Source organism: Typopeltis vanoorti, chromosome 24 (genome assembly GCF_054136105.1).
Source record: "Typopeltis vanoorti isolate ZY-2024b chromosome 24, IOZ_Tvanoo_1.0, whole genome shotgun sequence".
Taxonomy (NCBI): Eukaryota; Metazoa; Arthropoda; class Arachnida; order Uropygi; family Thelyphonidae; genus Typopeltis; species Typopeltis vanoorti.
The window spans coordinates 78,302,362-78,326,823 of NC_143572.1; the positions used below are offsets into that span (position 1 = coordinate 78,302,362).

A 24,462-nucleotide genomic window follows, 5' to 3' on the forward strand; every position below is an offset into this window, starting at 1 on the left:
GTTCGCTTTGCGTGGGCGATGGTGTAGTAGGGTGTATTAGAAGGCGAGTTAACATCTGTTCCTTGTTTCAGTGGATTTTATATTATTTTATACAGTATTTTATTCTGTCACTTTATACTTATCTATTGGACAGGTAAGCGGTAACTGATGTCTGCTTTAGTCTGTACCATATGTGCTATCCTATTGTTTATCTCGCAATTGTCTTAGTTTATCCTTTAATTCGGAAGTATCAGAATAAATATGCGTATATGGTAATTTTCGCCATCAGTTGAATTTATATATTGTATTTCTAGATGTATGATACCGTTTTATAAGAGCAGATAAAGAAAACAAACTTTAGGGACCCGGGGAAGACGGGATATGAGATTAACCGAAGCTACAGTATGTGATCAGAAAGTTATTGAGTTTATTATTATTATTATTATTATTATTATTATTATTCCTGATACCTCCAAGGAGTCCGAAGACTCATCATTTAACTGTTAAAAACCTTGTCAAGTACTACCTGTATTTCGAAAGGCAGTTATAATGTTTTAACAATAGCAACTTTGATCAAACTTCTTACAGCTACATAAAGTAGTTTTTTTTTCATTATTTTTTTCCTGTAAAGTAAGCATTTAGGTTAAGCTTTGTTTAGGAGATAATATTAGAGGGGCTTTGTTTCAATGTTGGTAACGTATTGGACTGTTTTAACCCTCACTGAATAGAACCAATAGTCACCAACTTCTGATAACATTTTTAAAAGCACGGCTTTTTCGTGAATACCGGCTGTACACTATTTTTTTTTAAGTCACTATATCAAAACTAGTATGTTCTTGATATACTGATGCACAACAACACAACATGCATTTAACACAATGGAAAGATAGATATCAAATGAGATGACGTTACTGAATTATTTTCCGTTTTTTTTTTTCAGCAGAATGTTGCAGTATTTGTGAAATGTCTGTGCCATGTATAGATTCATATAATGAATACCAGGAGATGCTTTCAATATTAGATCATGACAAGAGAACACTTATTAAATTGAGTAGTGATTTAAATAGGCTGTGATTATTTAGGTGCATGGAATGAATAGAATGGTAAAATTTTTTTCAGCATTAGCAAACAAGCTTATAGTGAAAGGTGTCAAACTGCACCTAGTGTTGTAAAGAATCCGATACACAGAATGGTCATTGCATGTCATTTTTTGTTGCTCTTTGGATATTGTGCTACTGTTATCATTATTTCTGCATCTCATGGTGCATGCCATATAGCTCCTGAAATTCATTCAACATCAGTAGACATGCCATCCTCTTTTATCATATTCATTTGTTCACCATGAGAAAAATCTCCTCTTCACTTTGCTGATTGCACTGTTTGCTCTTAGTGCTGAATGATACAATTCTTTCACAAACTCATTGCCTCTGTCAGGTCCCTCCCTCTTTTTATGCTTGGCAACTTTTTAATTTTCATTTCATTATATGTTCTCATAGTCAGTATTCCAGTTTTTGTTATCCATCTCTAAATGTCTCTGTAGCAGTGGCAAAGAATATGTGCTTCCCTGTGAATGAATATTTTAGTTTTCCCAAGAATGGGAGAAACATAAGGGCTTATCAATTAAAGGTGAATTAATTATACAAAGAAAACAAATTTTTTGCCCTGGGGGGGGAGTGAAGAGATTCTGCTGCAAAGCCTGTGAAATACACAATTAACAGGCTTCAGTATAATCTTCAATTCAGTCCATTTCTTGAATTTTCTCTACTGTTTTCTTGTTTTCCTAATCTCCACCCAAAATCGGATTGATCGAGCCTGCACAATGGTCTGATCGAGATCTTTTACAAAGCAGCATTAACATCCTTATCTTATTTCCTAGTATCCATTCATCTGAAGATGAGTTTAGCCAGTCTCATATATAGATGGCAGGATTTTCTCTCCAAGAAACTTGCTAGAAGAATAAGTGTAAAATTAAGACATAATTCATTGGTTTCAACCCATTTCCTTAATTGCTTTTGTCATAATTCCAAACAAGAGTAACATCGCTTAGTGCTGTTACTCTTATTTAATTTGGTTATTCTTTACATTTAGGATTGAAGAATTTATTCTTAGTGGAGAACATCTTAATTACTGCATTACTCTTAACTATCTTGCCGGCCTGGTAGGCCAAGTGGTTAGCGTATCTGCTCTCCAGCGAAAAGGCTGCGGTTTCGAATCCCGCCATGGGCATGGATGTTTGTGATTGTCTGTGAAAATACTAGTGGTGGTTGTCAGCGGTAGGTGCCATTGGTGTAGATGTTGAACATAGTAGTAGTTGGTGGATTGAGTGGTGGAGATGGAAAGTTGTGGAGTAGGTACCCTCCCTCGATGAGTCTTTGGACCCTGGAGGTGCTATGTAATAATAATAATCTTAACTATGAGCTTTTTAGCTCATATGTAGTCACCAGGAATGAAACAGAAAGGGTATAAAGGTGGGTAACAAAATAATACCAGAGACTGCAAAAATGTCAACCATCAGGAAAGGTTATGAGAATGTATATTATCATTGAATGATATAATCACGTAATCACAAGAAAGATATTTATTTGGTTAAATAAATATCTTTCTTGTGATTACGTGATTATATCATTCAGTCTTATGTCGCAAGTATCCTTAAAACAACAAATATATTATCATTGCCTGGGAAATAGAAGGGAAAAGAGTGATATGACTAGGGCATAAAAATTTAAAATTATCCATATGAACAAATACTATATTACAACGAAATGAAAGGCAGAAGAGGACCATCCCTGAAACTTGCATAATGAGTGGAGAGAGGCTGAGAAGTGCATACACATGGTGAATGAATTTAAAATAGAATTATTATTCAAAACCTTCACAGAGTAATGGCAGTTGAAAGTGTACTTTTGAAAAAAGTCTAACATACCACTCAAACTCATTTATTGTCTGCACTCTTACCATTCTCTCAGGCAATGCATCACATACTATACTCTCCATGCAGCTACTTCTCATGCTCTCTTTTAAACTACTTCCTTATACAGCTTCGAGGGATGCCCTTGTCCCTGATGATAGAATCTTATAGTATCCCTATAGTAACTTATAAGTTTCTATCATATCCCCTCTCCTCTACCTGTTAGCTAAACTCAGCAACCCACACACCTTTAATCTATCCTCATAGGAAACATTCCACAGACCTGCCATAGCTTGGTCACTCATCTCTGAATCCTCTCCACAACCTCCTGATCCACAAGAAATTCATGTGGTCAAACCATAGCCTTATAAAGAGGAGTAATAATCTCCATGTCTTTACTTGTCAATGTGTTCTTCAGCATCCAGGTAATCCTCTGAGCTATTTTGCCAACTCTTGCAATATGTCCTCTGGATTTCAAATCTCTCTCTCCCTCCATCACCCCAGTTCCCTAGCCTCATAAATTTCCTGTAAACTAGTACCATCAATATGATACAAAGTGTGAAATCTTTTCATCCCAAAGTGTATTTTACAACATTGAATTGACAACCATTGTCCTGTGCCCACACTGCCAATTTATTATTATTATTATTTTTATGTGACACCTCCAGGCGGTTCAAAGATTTATTGAGGGAGGGAATTGCAAACATCAATGCCCGCAGCGGGATTTGAACCTGCAGCCTTTTGGCTGGAGTGCGGATACACTAATCACTCGGCTAACTTGTCAGATATTTATATCACCTTTATCAACTATTGCTCTCCCTAGTTTTGCATCATCAGCGAACAATGGAATGTCCCCCTTCGAATCTTCTAGTATATCATTAATGTACAAATTAAAAGTAGTGGTCCTAATACAGAGCCCTGAGTCACTTCACTTGTCACCCTTCACTGATTCACCTTTATTCCACTCCACCATTCATTACCACTCTGATGTCAGCCATCCCCCTATTTTGGGTGCACACACACACACACACACATATATATATATATATATATATATATATATATATATATATATATATATATATATATATATATATATATATATATATATATATATATATATCAGGGTGGAATCGTGAGGATGTAGAGGACACAGGAGAGGATGGCTTAATTGTGAGCAGAAGGTATTTGAGGAAATAAATAACCTTGATGTCAATAAGGTGATAGGATTTGATGACATATCACCACCATCTTAAGGAATGTTCTAGGGAATTGGCAATAGCATTGGCATGCCTGTTTAATAAGTGCCTTACAAAAGCACAGGTTCCAAGGAAGTGGAAGGAGGATAAAATTGTTTCACTGCATAAAGTTGGTGATAAGGTTGTAGCTTCAAATTATAGGCTAATCGATATATCTGGAGTTGTGATGAAAATACTGGAGAGATTGGTGAGAAGTACGATACAGAAATGGGTTGATAACGACAGTATTCTCTGTGGTTATCAGTATGGGTTTGTTAAAGGAAGATAGTGTTTTATTATAACAAGGTGACAAATAGCTTGGACAAGGAAGATGCACATACAGTAGTGTATTTATTTGGATTTTGCAAAAACTTTTGATAAACTGCCACATGACAAGCTGTTAAATAAATTGAAACAGACAAGATTAGTACCATCGACAGGGTGTAGCATATAGGCAGCCTGCCTCATGCCATGGCTTAATAAGGCTAACAATTCCTGTTAACGTAGCAAGTGCAGAAAGAAGTTTTTTCAAGCTTAAACTGATTAAAAATTATTTATGAACAGCAGTGACCTAAGAAAGATTGGTTGGTCTAGCAACTATGTTGATAGAGGCAGACATAGCTTATAATTTAAATTTAGAAGAACTTATAAATAGTTTTATTGTACGATATCCCCATAGAGCAAACATTTAATATTATTATGTAATCGTTTTGCATGAATGCTTCTCTTGCAATAAAAACAAAATAGCAATTGGAGATTTTCTTATATTTTTGTCTTATAATCCATCAGGGGCGATATTTACGGTAATTGTTTGCCTCAGGGCACAATCTAATCTGGCCATGGCCCTGGATGGGATTGGATAACAGACTTTTGAGTTGAATCAGCAACTGGCTGTCAGGTAGGTATCAGAAAGTAGTATATGGGAGTACAGTATCCCAAAAGAGGAAGATCACTAGTGGTGTACCAGTTTTGGGACCATCGTTGTACAATTTGTATGCTAATGATATTGGGATGGGTTTAACTAGTGATGTACAGCTGATGCAAATTTGGGGATAACAGACTGGATAACAGACTTTTGAGTTGAATCAGCAACTGGCTGTCAGGTAGGTATCAGAAAGTAGTATATGGGAGTACAGTATCCCAAAAGAGGAAGATCACTAGTGGTGTACCAGTTTTGGGACCATCGTTGTACAATTTGTATGCTAATGATATTGGGATGGGTTTAACTAGTGATGTACAGCTGATGCAAATTTGGGGATAACAGACTGGATAACAGACTTTTGAGTTGAATCAGCAACTGGCTGTCAGGTAGGTATCAGAAAGTAGTATATGGGAGTACAGTATCCCAAAAGAGGAAGATCACTAGTGGTGTACCAGTTTTGGGACCATCGTTGTACAATTTGTATGCTAATGATATTGGGACGGGTTTAACTAGTGATGTACAGCTGATGCAAATTTGGGGAGAGCAATACAGAGTCAAGCAGATGTTATGGCCTTACAACAGGACTTGAATAGGTTGCATGAATGGGCAGGTAAGTGGAACTATCAGTTCAATATTGAAAAGGGCAAGGTTTGAGATTTGGTAAGCAACGATATGAGGCAAAGTATACACTTGCAGGGGAAACTTTAAATGAGGTAAAGAAGATGAGCAATCTAGGAATGATGGTGAACAAGGACCTGAAATTAAGGGGCCACATTGCACAAGTTGTGAAGATGCACATATTTGGTCACTGGGTTTTCATGGTGATGAGGATATGCTGAAAAGGGTCCAGAGAACATTCACAAAGGTGGTCAACAGTCTTTGGAATGTAGAGTATGAGGACAGATTGAGAGAATGTAACTTGCAAATTCTTGTGAATAGGGGGAGAGGAGGGGGGATGTAATTGAAACATATAGACTAGTCAGGTGTTATCAGGTTGACATGGAAGAGATTTTTCATAGAATGGGAGAGGGGATATCGAACAAAATACCATTGCTGGAAACTGTATAAGGAGGGTGTGAGCAGAGGAGTGAAGAGAAATTCTTTTCATGGAGGTTGAGTGGAATACATTGCCTGAGTGTGTGTGTTGAATGGAGACACATTGAATCAGTTTAAGGCATGGTTGGATGAGCATTGTGTTGTGCAATAGTGTGTACCTCCCATGATGACTCTGACTCCATATAGGTCATATGTTAATAATAATAATTATTATTTTTATTTTTTTTTTGTTATAATGAAATATAGTACTTAGAGTTTTTGTTTATTAGTCATGGAAATGCCTTCCATTTTCACCTTCACAAAGATGGGCATTCTCCATGTCACCTGTTAATGTTTAATGTTTCCGGCTGCAGTGCCCTAATTTCTGCATGAATGTTCTCTTTCAGCTGTTGGATTGTGTGGGACTTGTTCATACACATTTTCCTTGAGGTAACTCCATAGGAACAAGTTGGAATCCATTAGATCTGGAGAACATGATGACCAATTAATAATATAGGTACTTCCATTGTACAATTGGAAGAACAGTGGAACATTGTGCCTTTCTATTGAAAAGGCCTAGGTTTGATTCTTGTCATGACGAGCTGAATCCTTATGTGAGCTTTTTTAATTGAAGGTAAGTTAGCCAATCTCATACAGCGGTAGCAGGGGTTTTTTCCCCCCGGAAACTTCATTTTTCATCCTGCGTACAGGCAAATCGGCCTACAGAACACACGCAATTTACAGCCAAAAAATACAGTTGTTGGTGATGATGGGTGGCTGATGTGGTAGTAGTGTCATAGTAGGAAAATTAAGTAATAGTAGTGGAGAGAGTGAGATGTATTTAGCAAAGTAGAGTAGAGTTCCCTCTTACAAGGAGTCCTTGGACTCCCAGGAGGTGTCAGATGATGATAATAATATAAAATTAATGGTCAATTAATAATAATCAAATGCTGATTTTTCAAAATGAAATTGCACAATTTTGGCTCATTCATGGGTTGTGAACTTTTCCTAATTTTCAAATATTTGAACTATTCAAATATTAGGAATATTTGAAAATTTTCAAATATTCCTAAGAATGCTTGAAAAAATAAACATTAAATGAAAAATTAATATTCACAAAAGTTATTCACATTTTAAACCTTTCTGTGACTTATGGGCCACCCTGCATATATGTATGTATGTATATTAGGCTGCATACTGTATTAGCGGAGCTGTGCTTCAGCAGGTGAATGAGATTCAGGATCTTGGGTTGATGGTTAAACATTAGACTAAAGTTCTGATGGCAAATCAAGTTTTGCAAAAGCTTCACATCTTGTTGCTGTTATGATAAGAAGTATATTGACATGTAGAGATATGAAGGTATGGTGCCTCTGTATAGGGCATTGATCAGCCATACGCAGATTGCGCTCAAATTTGGCCACTAGTTTTCATTTGATGTGGAGATACTAGAGAAGATTCAGAGATGAATGAACAAAGTGATATCAGAACTCTGGATTAATTATGCAGGGCACTTGGGGGAATACAGATTACACACTTTGGTGGATTGGCGGATTAATATAGAAGGAATTATATAAAGAGTGGAGGATAAGATGGGAAGAATGAGAAGCATGTAAGGAGTAATTTTTTTGCATTTAGAGTGGTTGGTGAGTGGAATGCATTACCTGAGTGCCTTAAGAATGTGGAGAGCATGAATCATTTCAAGGTTCAATAAGATAGACACATGTTGCTTGTTAAGAGGACCTCCCATGATGAGTCTGCTGACTTGATGGAGGTTACTGTAATAATAATAATGTCATTCCTCCTCTTAGACACTGTTCTTAAATACATAACTCTGATATCTAATGGATATCAAACAGTATATCAGATATCACTGCACTAAGAGATTTATTTGAGTTTATTTTGTTTTAATTTAAATACCAATTTGCTGTGACAATCTGTCAAAAGCCTTATTTAAAAATTTAGAAATAATGTTACTGTATATGACTTTCCCTTGTCAGTTACTGCTATTACCCAGTGTTGTATTTCTGCGTTTATTAATGCTGTCCATCATCTGACTGACTCATTCTTGTATTATAATTTTAACTTTTCCAGTGTCTTAATTATCAGTTCAAAAATAATATGGGTATATAATCCATCCATCACCATCATACTCTTCTCCACTGCTTGTGGAGTTTTCCCAGTTGTGTGATTTTTATTAGCAAAAAAAAAAAAAAAAAAAAAAAGTCAAGGAGATATCTAATAATTATTATTAATAATATCTGACCCCCATGGAGTCAGAGATTCATTGTGGGAGGTACACACTATTGCACACAATGCTCATCCAACTCAACTCGCTAATTTTCAATCATGTTTCTGTAAAATGCATAAGATTTCATGTAATCCTTAGACCTTACTGTCTATACAGCCATGGAATACTCCTTTTGCATTTGAGATGGTGTTCCTAAAAACGCTAGACTTTCTGCAAAAGAGGTATTGAGTTGATTTAATTATCCTTCTTCACCATTTCATTTTGTATTCTGTAAGTCAGTTGTTTGATTGTCATATGAGGGATGCCTGACCAATGTGCTCTTAATTTAGCCCAGTTACAAGTTTGCTTACCAAGAACTTTCCTATGCAAGATTCTTCAGTTCTGTTTCTTGTAATATTCAGATACAGAGGTGGCAAGATTTTCCTTCTTGAAACTCAGATTTTTTTCAATCCACTAAACAGAGAAAGCATATACAGATGTAATACACTGACCTTACAACTTTAGTTGTTCAGGTGTATTCCAAACCAACCAGCTTTCTCTCTCCCTTCACCTTTTCACACTTCCCACAATAACTACTATCCTACTCACATCAGTAAATACCCCTCCTCAAATCCACACAGTTATTATTATTTTAATAATTGTGTGAAGGTCCTTTCTAAGAAACACAACTATAAAGACTCATCGAGGGAGGTCTCTCCTAGGAAACACAAAGTCTATCATACCACTCCTTAAATGCATTGACTGTTCTCGCTCTCTCACCACTCCATCAGGCAATGCATTCCATGGTTCAACCACCCTCCATGCAAAGAAACCACTCCTCACCCTCTTTCTCACAGTTTCCTTTCATAACTTCCAGGGATGGCCCCTTGTCATGACTCCTCCCGCTATTCAACCAAGCAAAAGAACTCCCCCAGTGTCAACCCTGTAACCACCTCTCTACAGTCTCAATTTTAGTTTAAAAAAAAGTTTAAAAGTCTCAATCATATCACCCCTCCTTCTTCTATCCACTAATCTCTACAGTCCACACTCCCTCAGCCGATCGTCATAACTAACATTGTATAGTCCTGACACCATCTTTGTTATCCACTTTGTACCTTTTCCACAGTCAATTTATCCCTTTCAAATCCTGGGGACCGGATCTGAGAACAATAGTCTAAGTGTGGTCTGATCAGAGTCTTATACAACAGAATGATGACCATTTTATCTCTGCAGGTCAGTGTCCTTCTCATTATGGCAGCAATTATCTTTCAGACTATATTTGATTTCACAATCACTTTTTGTCGTTCCTTGTAGAAAACATAAGATTCTTATTTTCATTGATTTTCATCTACTTTCTTGTTAATAAAAGACCTCTAAATTTAGTCCAATTCTGAGTTCACTCCAAACTCTCACATACTCAAGACATTCTTCCTTTTTTTTTTTAATAGAATCCATTTATAATCATGGCCTTCTCAGTACCTTTTTAACATTAATACAAACTTCTTACTATCATTCTTCTCTTTCATTATTTACACCACTTCTTACATATCTTCTCTCCTATAAAATCTTGCCATTCAAATTATTTTTATCTGTTATATCTCTAATATCTGTACAGTCAAAATATCAAAATAGTAGATAAAACACTGCTATTTGGTCCAAGAACACATTGCAGGAAGACACTCTACATACACAATCCATCCTTGCACCTGCTTAATCTACTATTTACTTACAATATAATCCGCCATCTACTAGTATCAGTGGATGGTAGATAGCATCTGCCACCCACTAATAGTATTTTTGTCTTATCATTTGCATCTGTTCTAGCCTGTATGCAAGTGATAAATTTGGAATGGAAAACAGGAACCCTGGGAAAACAAAATTAAATTGATTCCATGAAAAGAGCAGTAAATATTACCTATCATCATAATATCAGTAATCCTGACTGTGGTAGCAGTATGTCAGAAACAAGTGAGTAACATAGCAGTACTGAGAGGAAGTGGGGGGTATGAAAATTGAGTTTTTATATTATTCCCATCCATGAAAGTTATATGCATGCCTACAGTACATTTTGTACCATGGGTGAACCAAGGATTTTTTTCTATTTTTATCGATGTTATATATTTTGTACTTTTAAGTTATTTTTTACATAGTCCGGAAACCCTGCTCTATAGACCAAACATGGAACATTTTTCAAGTCACTTTGCCTCCTGGGTGGTGAAATTCATCTCCCACCTAAAGACAATGAAAAACACCAATGCCCCATGGTGGGATTTGAACCTTCAGTCTGTTGATTGGAGACCAGGCCAGAGGTTGATTCATGTGAAGGGAAAGATTAGGAAACTTGAAAGGTAAATTGATGTGTGTGCAGCAAACAAGGGGGGGGGGATAATGGGAAAACTAGGGAAAGAGAAGTAGATAAAGCACAGGAAAAAGATATAGAGATTAGAGGAAGGGTGGCAAGTTCAAGAATAATGGGAGTGGAAAAGAGAGTGGGGAATGCAAGTGAATAAAGAATGAACTGCTCTGTGGCAGGTGAGATGTGTGGAGATTCAATGACTCATGTTGTGCAGAATGGCATGTTAAAGGAGTGATTGCTTTGAGGAATGATAGTGTGACATTAACAATTAAATGAAGTGAGAATGCAGAGGAGATGATAGCTGGTATGAATGACCTAAGAGATATCCCAAATCAAGTGGCAAGAGATCTGAGGTTAATGTTAGAGATTGTGAAGCAGAAAAGTTTGAGAATGAAGATAGAGAGCACATTGCCCAGATATGATAATGCAGTGTTGTAGGGGAGAACAGCAATAATGGATTATTTAATAGCAAGAATGTATCAGAAGAGAAATCTTGGATATGTAGATACCCAGTGAGTATGTGATGAAAGAGAACAGGCTGCATTTGAACATGGAAGGAAAGGATGCAGGCATCTGTAGAGATTGTTGTTCTCTACAGATGGGCAAGTGAGAGTGTTAAGGAAGCGGCAACTAAGGAGGATGGCAGCAGTGGTGGTCTATTATGGGAATAGTCACTTGGGAGATGGGAGAATGTATGATTGCAGAGCTGAATGGAGTCTGGAGAGAACAATAGTAGGTATAGGAATATTGATAATGTACTGACTCTTCTCTATACAAATGTCAGGTGTATTAGGAATAAATGGAATGAATTGGTGGCATTAATAGCCTAAACCTGTCTTGGAAATTGTTGGAACTAGTGAAATATGGTTGACAAGAGGATGTCCTGATAGGAATATAAGTAGATGGTCAGAGCATATTTTGGCAGGATAGCAGAGTGTTACTTACGATAAATGATGGTGACATGTTTTCTCAGAGCGGAAAATTTGGAGGGAAATTGTATTAATAGTTTTGAGAGCTTATGTAAGATGAGCAGGAGAGGATATTTAGTAACCTGTTGCTTTAAGCTGGAGAATGTAGAGGATGAAGGGTAGGAGATGTTGAGGAAATTTTTCAAGTGCATCATTATGGGAGATTTAACTACATGAGCATAAATTAGGAAGAGGAAACAACATGTAGTAGTGAAGGAATAAATTTCTGGAAGTCTTCAGGGACAGATGTCTTGGATAACATGTCATAAAGAGAACAAGAGGTCCAAGAGTTTTGGATTTGAGCCTAGCATCAGAGGATCTTAATGATTACTGCGATGTCATCCTTGTCCCTAATTGTCAAGAATAATATCATGTAGTTGGAAGATGAATACATACAGAGATATCAAGGAGAAAGGAATTTATGCAGAAGTATAAGGCATGTGATTATAATAATCTTAGAAGTCACCTTGGGCAGTTCCATGAATAAAAGAATTCAAAGGGAGAGATATCACCAGTGCATTGGAACTACTGAAGAAATATGTATTATCAGCAGTGGCAAAATGTATACCTTAAGGGAAAAAGATAAAATGTTTTGGTGTAGTAGATGACTAATGAAATCAAACAGGAACTGCAATAAAAAAGAAGTTATAGAAAAAAGTTTTTATGTAAAGTGAGAAAGATGAAGAGCAGTTACAGGAGGAAAGTGATTCAGGCCAGGAAAATGACTAGTATAATAAGGAAAACAAAAGTGGAATATGAGAAAAGATTAGTTTTTTAATCCCAGGAAAACCCCAAGGACTTCTTTTGTTATGTGTCAGTGGGAGAAGAATGGATATGGAAGACTAACATTGATGGGTGGAAAGGGGAAGCCGTGAAATGACCAATGAAAATGATACAGCAGAGTTTTTTAATAATATCCATAATAAAACATAACAGTATAACTAACACTGAGAGGAAACATTTCATTTATTAAACTCAGTAATATTTTGTTAGTTTTCTATCTAGCATCATCAGAACACAATGAAACTGTGACAAGCACACAGCACTAAACCAAGTAATTGTAGAAACAATTTAAATGACCATAAATATTACATCCGAGATCATCTGTATGGCAAGTCAGGATTGGCAAACCATGCTCTGGATACTCCTTCACATAGAATCAGATGGAGAAAAACATCTTTATTTATTACATAGAAGTCGTTACAGGTTTGAGAGGCTATTCTTAGAATCAGCATTAGCTATATATACAGGGTGTTTGGGATAAATTTGACATATTTATAATTAATTATATTTTTCCGTAAGTTACATGTATTAACACACACTTCTCTTCATTTAAAAGTTTGGACCCTTCTTCATTCATATACAAGATGTCAGAAAGGATGGATAGCTGGAACCCACCTGAATCATGGAAGAGAATAACTTGTATCATGATGATTCGTGCCCACCATCAAAATAAGGATATTACGACTGCTGCCCAATGCTCCCTGAATACAGTAAAAACAATCAGGCATGAACTAGAGACTTGCAATGGTGACTACGAGGATGTAGCAAGAAGAAAGATCCCTAGCAGACGATCTGATTGCGTTCGTACAGCAGAATTCCTCGCAAATCTGCAGGAACAGGTGTTGAAGAACCCTGGCATTAGAATTCGGGCTTTGTTCGTGGAGTTGCTAACTGTAGTCAAGCCCTGGATAACAAGGGTAGCCAATGGTAGGCCGTATGTATGGCAGCAGGATTCGGCCCCTTGCCACACCTCTGGGAAAAGTCAAAAATGGTTGTCTGAAAATTTCTACGACTTCACCAGTCCAAATGTTTGGCCTCCAAACTCTCCAGACCTTAACCCCATGGATTATTTTGTATGGGGCGCAGTTGAAAAAGACACCAATCGCACTTCCAGTAATACAAAAGCCCAGTTAATGGATAAAATTAAAACAGTTTTTGCGGCCCTTCCCAGGGAGACTGTAGCATCAGCTTGTTCGATGTTCCGAAGCAGAATTGAAGCTGTGATCGATGCTAATGGTGGTTATTTTGAGTAAATCTTGTTGATAGTATTGTAATTAACTCTGCCTGTAATGTTTTTTTGTCAATTCATTAAATTTAATAGATACAAAGAAGATTTTCTTTTTCCTTACGAAACTGTCAAATTTATCCCGAACACCCTGTATATATATATATATATATATATACTCTCACAACCTCAAGAAGTATGGTTGAATTGATTTACCAAAGATCGGGGAGACTGTTTTTTAAGACGTAATTTCCAGCTTTCCCTGAATTAACTTTGTAGTTATCTGACCCATAGAGGGTGCCATGTAAGGACATTAGGTGTTGATTACAATTTAAATTGTTTCTACAATTACTTGGTTTAGTGCTGTGTGCCTGTCACAGAGCTCTGATGACGATGATGCTGTGTAGAAAACCAGCAAAATATCAGTGACTTTAGTAAATGTATTTTTTTTTTCTCTTGGTGTTAATTAGTCATAGCGTTAAGCTTTATTATAGATAAATAACAACACCTAAAGCCTTTCTGCATGTTGTTTAATGATAATTTTATGGCAGTATTTCATCTTGGAAAAGTAAGTTATATTACTAACTAGAGGAATGAAAATGATTCATGGTTTAGAAGTGCATGAGAATAATATATTTTTAAGTATTCTGAATGTCATTGAGGCACTGGCAGTGATGGGATTTCATGTATTTTGAGTTAATATGATAAGGAATTGACAGTTCCTGTGACCTGGGCTGTTTTTTGAAAGTCTAGCTAAGGGGAATGGTGCCACAGAGTGGAAAGAAGGTAAGATAGTGTCATTGCACAAGGATGGAGGTGTCACAGTATAGACCAGTTTACATTTCTTCTGTAGTTGTTCAGATTTTGGGGAAAATAATGAGAGATAGTATACAAAATCAGGCAGATGAGGATAACATTATCTGTTAGGATTTTAGTAAGCTGATTGCCTTTTTTAATGAAGCACCAAGAGTAGGTAATCAAGGAAAGGTATATACTGCCTCTTTCTCTCTCTTTTTTTTTAGCACATTTGACAGGGTGCCTCATAAGACCCTATTTAAGTTACAGTATATGAGTTTAGATACCATGGCAGTGAATTGACAGTTTGCACCAAACAGCAGTATCAAGGAAGATACAAGTTGGCTTCTGCAGGGTTCAGAACCGAGACCTCAACTGTTTAATGACATTTCCAATGGATTGCAGGGAGATATTCAGTAGTTTGGAGACAATGCAAAGCTGAGAAAGGTCATATTAGTGATAGTAGTGATTATTGCAGCCATTCAGGAGGATTTTGAGTAAGCTAGTAGGTGGGCAAATGAATGGGAATATCAATTTAAATGCAATGAAACGTGGTCTTAACATTTGGGATCCATCAATGGAAAACTGCATACTCTGTTGGTGAAACTATAGAGGAAGTGGAGGAGGCAAGAGATCTTAGGGTAATGATAAGTAGAAATTTGAAGTTTAGGAAACATATTGTAAAGGTGGTAAGTCACAGGATTGATGCAATATTGAGAAGGACATTGACCAACAATGATAAGAGTGTTGTTTCCATTGTACAGCTGTGATCAAACTGCATCCAGATTACTGTGCTTGGATCTGGTCACCAGGATTTGAAGAGGATAAATTAATCTTGTAGAAAGTATAGAGGTAGATAACAATAAAAATATTAGGATTGTGCCACGTTAGTTATGAGGGCAGACTGAATGCTTGCAGACTGCAAAGTTTTGTGGGGAAAAAATGAAGAGGTGATATGATGGAGGCATTTAAAATGTTGAGAAATGTCTATAGGATTGAAACTGGGGAGATCTTTTGTGTGGTAGAACAAAGGGAAGGAGCAAGGACAAGGTGGGGGCATCCATCCCTATAAGTTGCAAAGGGAAATGGTAAGAGGCGGAGAGGTGGCTTTTTTTTTCCCACATGGGGGGGGGGGGGAGGTTGGACAATGGAATGCATTACTGAATAGGTAATGACAGTGCAAATAGTCAACATGTTTAAGAAATGGCAGATCTTAGACTTTGTGTTGTCTAAGGTGGAGTTCCTATGATGAGGCTGAGATTCTGTGGAGGTCCCGAATAATAATAGCAGTCATCATTGCTGGATCTCCATTGAATTGACTCATCTTGAGAAGGTGGTCCACCCTAAATCTCATGAAGTTAATTATGCACCTTAAAAATCATTCACTATCTGCAACCCTGACAAGAATGGAGGGGGGGGGGAATATTCCCAGGTTGCAATTTTTAAAGGCCCAGAAATAACTTTTTTACTGCTTTTTTATCTCCTTCCTGTAAATTTTTCTGCAGGCCCAACATTAGCTGTCAAACCTTTTGACAATCTGCACACTTGCTACCTTCTCAGGCAGTGCATTTCACAGACTCAACACTTTCTGTGCTAAAATAAAAAAATTCTCAACTCTTTTGCATGACCTCTCTTACAAGAGTTTCCTTGTTCCATCTGCTATCCTTTTGGAAAATTTCCCCATTCATATCATCTACTGAGCAAACTCTATATTTCACATTTTCTCAATCAATCCTTATAGCAAACAGGCTAAAGCTCTGGTATTATCCATCTTTGTATTCTTTTTAATAGTTCATCCTGTCGGAGTTCTAGTGACCAGATCATTGGTCTAGCATGGTCTAATCATAGCTCTGTACAGTAGAACCACTACCACATTCTTGCTCTTCTGCTTTTGTGTCCTTTGTACCCTAGTGCAGCAGCAATATTTAAAATTCAAGCATATATTTCTTAAAAATTGATAAGTTTTCCAACTTGAAGTGTTGAGATTTTTATAACTGGTTGTTTCATTTATTGAATATTAAACATATAAAGATATGCTTTTCTTTGTAAAACCAATTCTAGGGTGCATGTGTGTGCACCTATAAACAGGCATAAACTTAGCTTTATTTTGATATAATCTTTCAATTATTTGGTAAAATAATTTACCAAAAAACTTTGCCTGTGTCTACTCTAACTTGCTTTGTGATGAAATGTGAATTGTTTACCTAACACTCTGATTATCTTAACAAGTACTTGATCTTTTGCTAGCAATGCAACAGAATGAAACATGTTACTGAGTACCAGAAATGTTTACTAGACTAGCGTTATCAGATATCTTGTGCTACCAACTGTTTATTTTGCTGAATAATATATTTGTTTTATCTTTTGTGTTTACTCTAAATAAGATAACTGTTTTCATTTTTGAAAGTATAATTTCACACACACACACACATATATACACTTATATATGGAAAGTGCATTAATTTTGTTTTTCATAAGATCTTTGAAAAGATTTTAAAAAATTTAAATCATATATATATGATAGAGACCTACAAGTTGGTAAGGGGTTGTTATAGGATCAATGGTGGAGAAGTTCTACAGAGAATAGTGGGAGATCAGGGGAGAACCAGAGGTCATCCCTGGAAACTGTATAAAGAGGGTGTGAGTAGGGGAGTGAGAGGCAGGTTTTTTTTCATGCAGAGTTGTGAGTGATTGGAATGCCTTGCCTGAGAGTGTGGTGTCTGCAAGGAGTTTGAATGTGTTTAAGACACGGTATGATGAGATGTGTGTGAGATAAAAGGACCTCCTAGATGAGTCTTTGACTCCATGAGGTCTTGTTTAATAATAATAATATATAATTTAAATTTTATAAAAAATGTGATAAAATTTGGTTTTACTTCAGCATTATTAAAGAGAATAATCTGTCAGTTTGGATTATACTTTTGCATCATTTAATCGAGTGAAATTCTTTACACATATGTCCCTGAAATTTATCTACATGTAATGTCATTAGCCTTTATGTACAAGTGTGCTCATTAAGTATCCTCTAGTCATGAGGATACTTAATGAGCACATTTTGTTTGTTTACATTGAATAAAAGTGGCAAGTTTAAATTAGAACCAAGGAGGAAAACATTTCTGCTACGAGGAATGTAGGTGTCAACAGACACCTTATGTTCCACTGTGAATTGCACATCCCTTCACTCCAAAGTGCAACACTTTTCACTTACTAACATTAAAACAGTCACCCACCCATCCATATAAGCTAAGTGTATTTAAATCTTACTAAGTTATGTGACATCAACATCAGCCTCATTCATTCACTCTTTATAATACTTAACTTTGCATCCTCCACAAACAATTGAATAATCCCTATCAATGAACTCCTTGTGGAATGATAGAAGTTATTTAGTTGTTTCATAACAGAAGTGGCCCAAGAAGAGATCTTTATGGCATTCCATTGGTTACCATCCTTTTGTGGTATGTTGCTCCCCCCCCCACTCTCACTATTATTTTTGTTGTTATTATTATTATCATCTGAGACCTCCAGGGAGTCAAGTACTCGTCGAGGGAGGCTATAAATCATCCAAACCAGCTGTCGTACCCTCTTTTAGATTCATTTACACTAGATGCACTCATTACCCCTAAAGGCAAACTATTCCACTCATTCACTACCCTGAGAGAGAAAAACCTAGCTCGTACCCCTTTCTTGATACGAACAAACTTAACTTTCATGGATGTCCTCATGCTCTCTCACCACCTTCCATATAATGAAAAATTTCAGACAATATCCTATAACACCCATTCAAAAGTTTATAGCCTTCTATCATATCACTCCTGTTAAGAGTCTGTAATCCACATATTCACATCTATCCTCATAATCTAGATATAATATTTGTAATGCTTCTTTATTCCCCTTTGGAACCTGGGAGACCAGATGTGCACACAATAATCCAGGTTGTGGTCTTATAAAGACCTTATAAAGAGTGAAATGATTTCCTTATCCTTAGATGTTAAGGTTTGCTTCAACATCACAATTATCGTCTGAGTTGTATTTGCAACTTTTGCTATGCGACCTTTGAACTTCAAATTTCTGTCCACCATTACACCAAGATCCCTAGCCTCATCAGCTTCTTGTAGCATTACTCTACTAATATAATATGCCACTGGAAATCTCATCACGCCAAAGTGCATAACTTTACACTTATTAACATTAAACTGATAGCCATTTTCATTTGCTCAAATTACCAGCCTATTCAAATCATTTTGTAAGTGCTGGTAATTTTGTAAGTCAGTTATATCCCCGCTTGCCCTGCCTATTTTACATTATTGGCAAACATTAACTCGCATCTCCTGTTAGACCCTTCCTAATATCATTAATGTACATATTACTGCAGGCCTGGTTGGCCGAGTGGTTAGCGTATCTGCTCTCCAGCTAAAAGGCTGTGGGTTTGAATCCTGCCATGGGCATAAATGTTTGTGATTGTCTGTGGAAATACTAGTGGTGGTGATCGGTGGTAGATGGCATTGGTGTAGTGGCAGTCAGTTGGTGGATTGATTGGTGGAGACAGAGGTGTAAAGCAAGTATCCTTCCTCGATGAGTCATTTAGATTCCCTGGAGATGTCAAATAATAATATTGAATAACAATAGCTCAAGAACTGAAATCCTGGAGGTATATCACTGATCACCTTAAATCTGGCAGATTCACACTGACTATATACCACTTTTTTGATATCTGTCTGTCAACCATCCACTTATCTAAGTCAACAGTTTATATTTCAAACCCATATTCTCTAGTTTATGCAACATCTTTTCATGTGGTATCTGTCCAATGCCTTAGCAAAATCCAACATTATCATAGTGTATCCATTCCCTTTATCCAACTATATTTTATAACACTGTTATAAAATATGAGCAAATTGATAAAACATTTCTGTATGCGGGTTCTTATCAACTTCTCCAAAATCTTCACCACCACACCAGAGATACTGATAAGTCTGTAATTACACACATCAGTTTTTGCACTACTCTTGCACAGGGGAACTATCATACATTCTTTCCATTCCTGTGATATCATTTCTGACACATGTGAAAGGCCTAGCCAATTCGACTGAACATTTGATTAGCATATGTGCTGATATTCCATTTGTCCCTATTGACAAATTCTTATGCAGGTTATCTTCAACCTCATTCTCATTCACCTTTAACTTTTCATCCAGGTGTATGTAACCATGTTACATACACCTGGTTGATATATCTTAGCAAAGTGAGCACTCATTAATTGAACAATGTCATTAGCTTCTGATGCTAGAGTACCATCTGCATTCAATAAAGTTATTCTTCCACATTCATTTTTCTTTTGCTTGCAGATAATGATAAAATTCTTTTGTATTGCCTTTTAGCTTGCATAGTTTGTTTTCATAGTTTGATTCAACTTTCTGCACAATACTCGTTACTTTTCTGGTCTGAATTTTATATATTTCATAACACCTCTCACTCTTATTCTCACAATATTCTTTCCACATCGTCTTCTTCTTCTTGTGGATCTTTTGTTTAATAAGATTGCACATCCATTTCACTCCCAACCTGTTTATTCTTTGAACACTAGTGGTGCATTCAGATACTGCCTCATTTAAACAGTTTTTCAAAGATTTCCCTTCTTTCCTGGTATGTTGCTCACACTCCCCTCTCGCTATATAACTTGTTATCATTCAGAGAAGTAATCTCTTGTCCATCTAATCACTTATCTTACAATCTTCTTCAGACTATACATTAACTTGTCATGTTGTAATCTGTAAAATGGATTTCCAACTTCAAAATTAACATTGTGTATATATATATATATATTATACATCTCCCTCATTCAATAAATTTCACTCTTTCATAAAATGTAAATAGTTTACTATTGCAGTAAGACTGACTCATGTAGACTGTTATACAGAAGCCTGTGTTCTAACCAATTTCTCCAATATCTTAACCACAACTGTGGATGTACAAGCTGTTCTGTAGTTGAAAATGCATATCTTATGTATTTTTCACTGTTTCATCTGTTTTTCAGGTTGCAAGAGCCTCCTCGTTAAACAACCACAAGGCCATAGTTATCCCTTTTGCACATTCCTTAAAAATATGTTGTAGTGCATGATCTAATCCCATAGCCTTAACATCTAACCTGTCCAACACTTCATACTTCTGATTAATTTACATTTGGTCCCTGTCTTCTGGATGCACATCAGCCATTCTCATCAGTATCGAGTGCACTGCAAAAAAGTGCCTTTACTGAAAATTGCTTAAAGAATTCTCCTACATCCTCTGCTCTGGTCACCTCCCCATCACCATCTACTGGTGTCAACCTTCCATAATTATTTCTCTCTTGCTTTTCACATAGTGGACAAATTCCATTGGGCAGTCACTTCTCGGCTAGCACTGTTTTAGCTGTTATTATCTTGTCATTCCCTGCTATGTCCGTAACCTCTTTTCCAACACTGTATTGCTAATGAAGAATAGAATCCAGGTGAAGGCAGGTGACTGGACATGGCATAATAGTTTATAAAGGTGACAGACTTCCTGTGGGATGATATAAATAGACTGACAGTATGGGCAAAAAAAATAATGGTTATCAGTTCAGTATAGTGAAGTATAAAGTTATACACTTTGGGATAAAAAGATGACAAGCCACATACTGTATTGAAAGAAGTAGGCTGCAGAAATCTGATGGTGGTAGCAGACAGGGAATTAAAGTTCATAGGGCATATTGCAAAAGTGGCTAAAATAGCTCATCAGATTACTTCGTTGTGAAAGGATATACACCAATAAAAAGAGATAAGGAAATTCGTTATCAGCCTTAAAAATAATGTATTATGGCTATTTCTGCACTACTGCACACAGATCTGGTTGCCTGCATTCCCATTCCTTTGGGGGGATGAGTTAAGTAGGGTAAGAGGATCCAGATGCTGGTGACCAACAAGCTGACAAGTATATGGGACAAGTCCTATGAGGCTAGATTAAAGGTTTGTGAGATAGATGTAGACAAGAAGCAGGAGACAAGGGGTCACTACTGGAAATGATCAAAGAGTATAGTGAGGAATAGATTTTTTTCTTGGAGAGTGAAGATGGAACAGATTGCCAGTCATTTATTTACAAATGCTTCGTCAGTGAACGAATTCAAGGAGAACTATAGAGCTTTATGTGAATAATGTGTCTTACTATAGGTCAGTTTGTGTTTCATCAGTAGTTGTTAAGATCTTGGAGAAATTAGTGAGGGACCATATACAGCATTGAGCAGATGAGGATAATGTTATCTGTGAGAGTTAACATGGATTTGTTAAGGGGCACTCTTGCTTTAGTAATATGATTGCCTTTTATAATAAAGTGACAAGAGCAGTTGATGAGGGAAAGGCATATACTGCCATTTTTTTAGATTTTGCAAAAGCATTTGACAGGGTGCCACATGATAAGCTGATATTTAAGTTGCAGCACATGGGTTTAGATGTCAGGTTAGTCAACTGGATTCAGGATTGGCTTTCTGATAAGTATTGGAGAGTTGTGTACGGTGGGGCAATATCAAGGAGGAAGGTTACATGTGGAGTACCACAGGGCTCAGTACTGGGACCTATATTAAACAATACAGGTCCCAATACTTGATTTGATTGGAGGAGCTGTACTGGAGGAAGTAGGGGAGACAAGAGATCTGGGGTGATGAGTGATAGAAAACTGAAATTCAGGGAACATATCACAAAGGTGGTGAAGTTATTGCTGCAATACTGAGAAGGACGCTGACTTACAGAGATAAGAGTTATCGCTCCATTGTATAAGACCATGATCAGACCACACTTAGACTATTGTTCTCAAATGTGGTCCCCAGGATTTGAAGGGGATAAATTAATTGTGGAAAGGGTATAGAGGCAGATAACAAAGATGGTTTCAGAACGGTACAATGTTAGTTATGTGGATCGGCTGAGGGAATATGACCTGCAGAATTTGGTAGATAGAAGGAGAGGTGATATGATTGAGACTTTTAAACTGTTGAGAGGTAGTTACAGGGTTGACACTGGGGAGTTCTTTCGCTTGGGGAAACAGTGGGAAGGAGTGATGACAAGGGGACCATCCTTGGAAGTTACAAAAGGAAGCTGTGAGCAAGAGGGTGAGGAGTGGTTTCTTTGCATGGAGGGTAGTTGAACCGTGTAATGCATTGCCTGATAGAGTAGTGAGTTCAAGAAGTGGCATGATAGACTTTGTGTTTCCTAGGAAGGACCCCCTCCTGCAATGAGTCTCTTGACTCCATGGAGATCTGAATAATAATAATAATAATGAGCTTCCTGCAATGAGTCTTTGGATTCCACTGACTCATCATAAAATCCCACTCTAACTGTTATTATTTTCTTGATCTCCATTGTGTCTTGTGACACAGTGGAGATCAAGAAAATGTGGGAGGTTAATGCTAGCAAGTACAAAGTCTAACCCACCACTTATGTTCATTTGCACTTTCAACACCTTCTCAGGCAATGCATTCCTTGCAACTTCCATTATTCATACATTATCTATCATGTAGATATTGTGCGATATACACAATATAGCCATTGTGGTGAGAGGAATCTTTGTGGACTTTTCCAATTGAAGGCAAGGTAGCTGACTTCATGTGGAGGTAGTAGGTATTTTTCTCCTGGAAAGTTGAGTTTTTCATGCCACATAAAGATGAACCAGAGAACAAACGAGCACACACATATTCTTGACTGAGACCATCCTTTGCATATATATTTTGATTATATCCTTGAGAGGGCATAATTTCTACTTCAACAGCAACTTCCCTTTCTCTTTCCTCCATCCTATCCTAGAAAGTTTTGTCTCTCTCCATTTCTATTCTATTCTATTCTATTTCTATTACATCTTCAGTTAACTTAATGTTAACTAATTAAGTTAACTTAATGATATACTGTTTAGGCCAATGATCTTTGGGTGTGCTTACTTAATCAGTCACAGACTCGCCTCCCTTATTTCTAATATCTTTGTATTGCTTTGCTATCACCATGCTTCCATGCTTTCCCACATATGACAGACCATACACTCTGTTTGAAGCCATCCCACCTATTCTGTCGCTCTGCTTGTTTGTTTTTTTTTCTCTCTCTCTCATCAAACCCAAACTCAGACCACTCATATCCCTGTTCCTTACTCTGTATGCCCTCACTCTCATACATTCTATAATGTCTCTAATCCTTGTATCTGACTTCCATCTCTACTTCTACAATAATGCTCCTCTGTGTCTCCATCTCTGTGATAATTTTATTGTTATTAGTATTATTAATTCCACATATAAAAGATCGGGAAACTTATTGTACATCAATGCCATGTGTTGGCAAGAGGTTAAGGGAGAAGAGAAGAAATTTTGTTGACATGTTTCTTGAACAATTGAAAGCTGTAGTCTGTGAGAAACACAGCTGGAGGAAAGAGGATGAAAAGGAGTTTATTAGTTTCATTTGAAGCTGGTCAGTAAATGGATGCTGACCAACATACCACTCATATCCTTACCTTCTTAAAAAAATTGAAGAATGATGATGATGGGTTATAGAAAAGGCATGAGGGAGAAACAGAATGAGCTATGAGAGAGCAGTTGAATGTATGAAAAAAGAGATCATAATTTAACTAGGTTTTCCTCTTCTGGATATATAACAGCAAGCATTTTTAGAGAGATTGTTGCTATTATCTCCTTCCAAATGTGTGAATAGCATTCCAGGGTTGGATGGAATTTATGTTTGCAGCTGTACAGATGAAGAAGTAGTGTCTCGAGTTGGAAAGGAGCATTTCGGATATGACAGGAGTTAAGAGCTATGGATAACAAGAGTTTGTGCCAGGAAAGGTTAGTTATCAGTCAAACAAGATCAGAAGAGAAATCTGATCTTGTTTGGAAATTGAGTATTTACTAATACTCAATTTCCAAACAAAATGAAATGACCTGACAAGAAGGAAATAATTGCAAGAATTAACTGTCATGGAGTGTACTGTCATGCAAAGCTATGTATAGGATTTGTGGTCTGTGAGAGTCCTTAATGTGTG

At 36.8% G+C, this 24,462-nt stretch overlaps 1 protein-coding gene across 1 annotated transcript in view; it reads left to right on the forward strand.

Annotated features, from left to right (window-relative positions):
- Positions 1-31: 31 nt before the first annotated feature.
- Positions 32-24,462, forward strand: part of stck (LIM zinc finger domain containing stck) — a 200,737-nt gene continuing 176,306 nt past the window's right edge. Inside the window, exon 1 of the mRNA XM_090413969.1 lies at positions 32-133. The gene's annotated coding sequence lies outside the window, so the exon portion shown is untranslated. The remainder of the gene's footprint in view (positions 134-24,462) is intronic.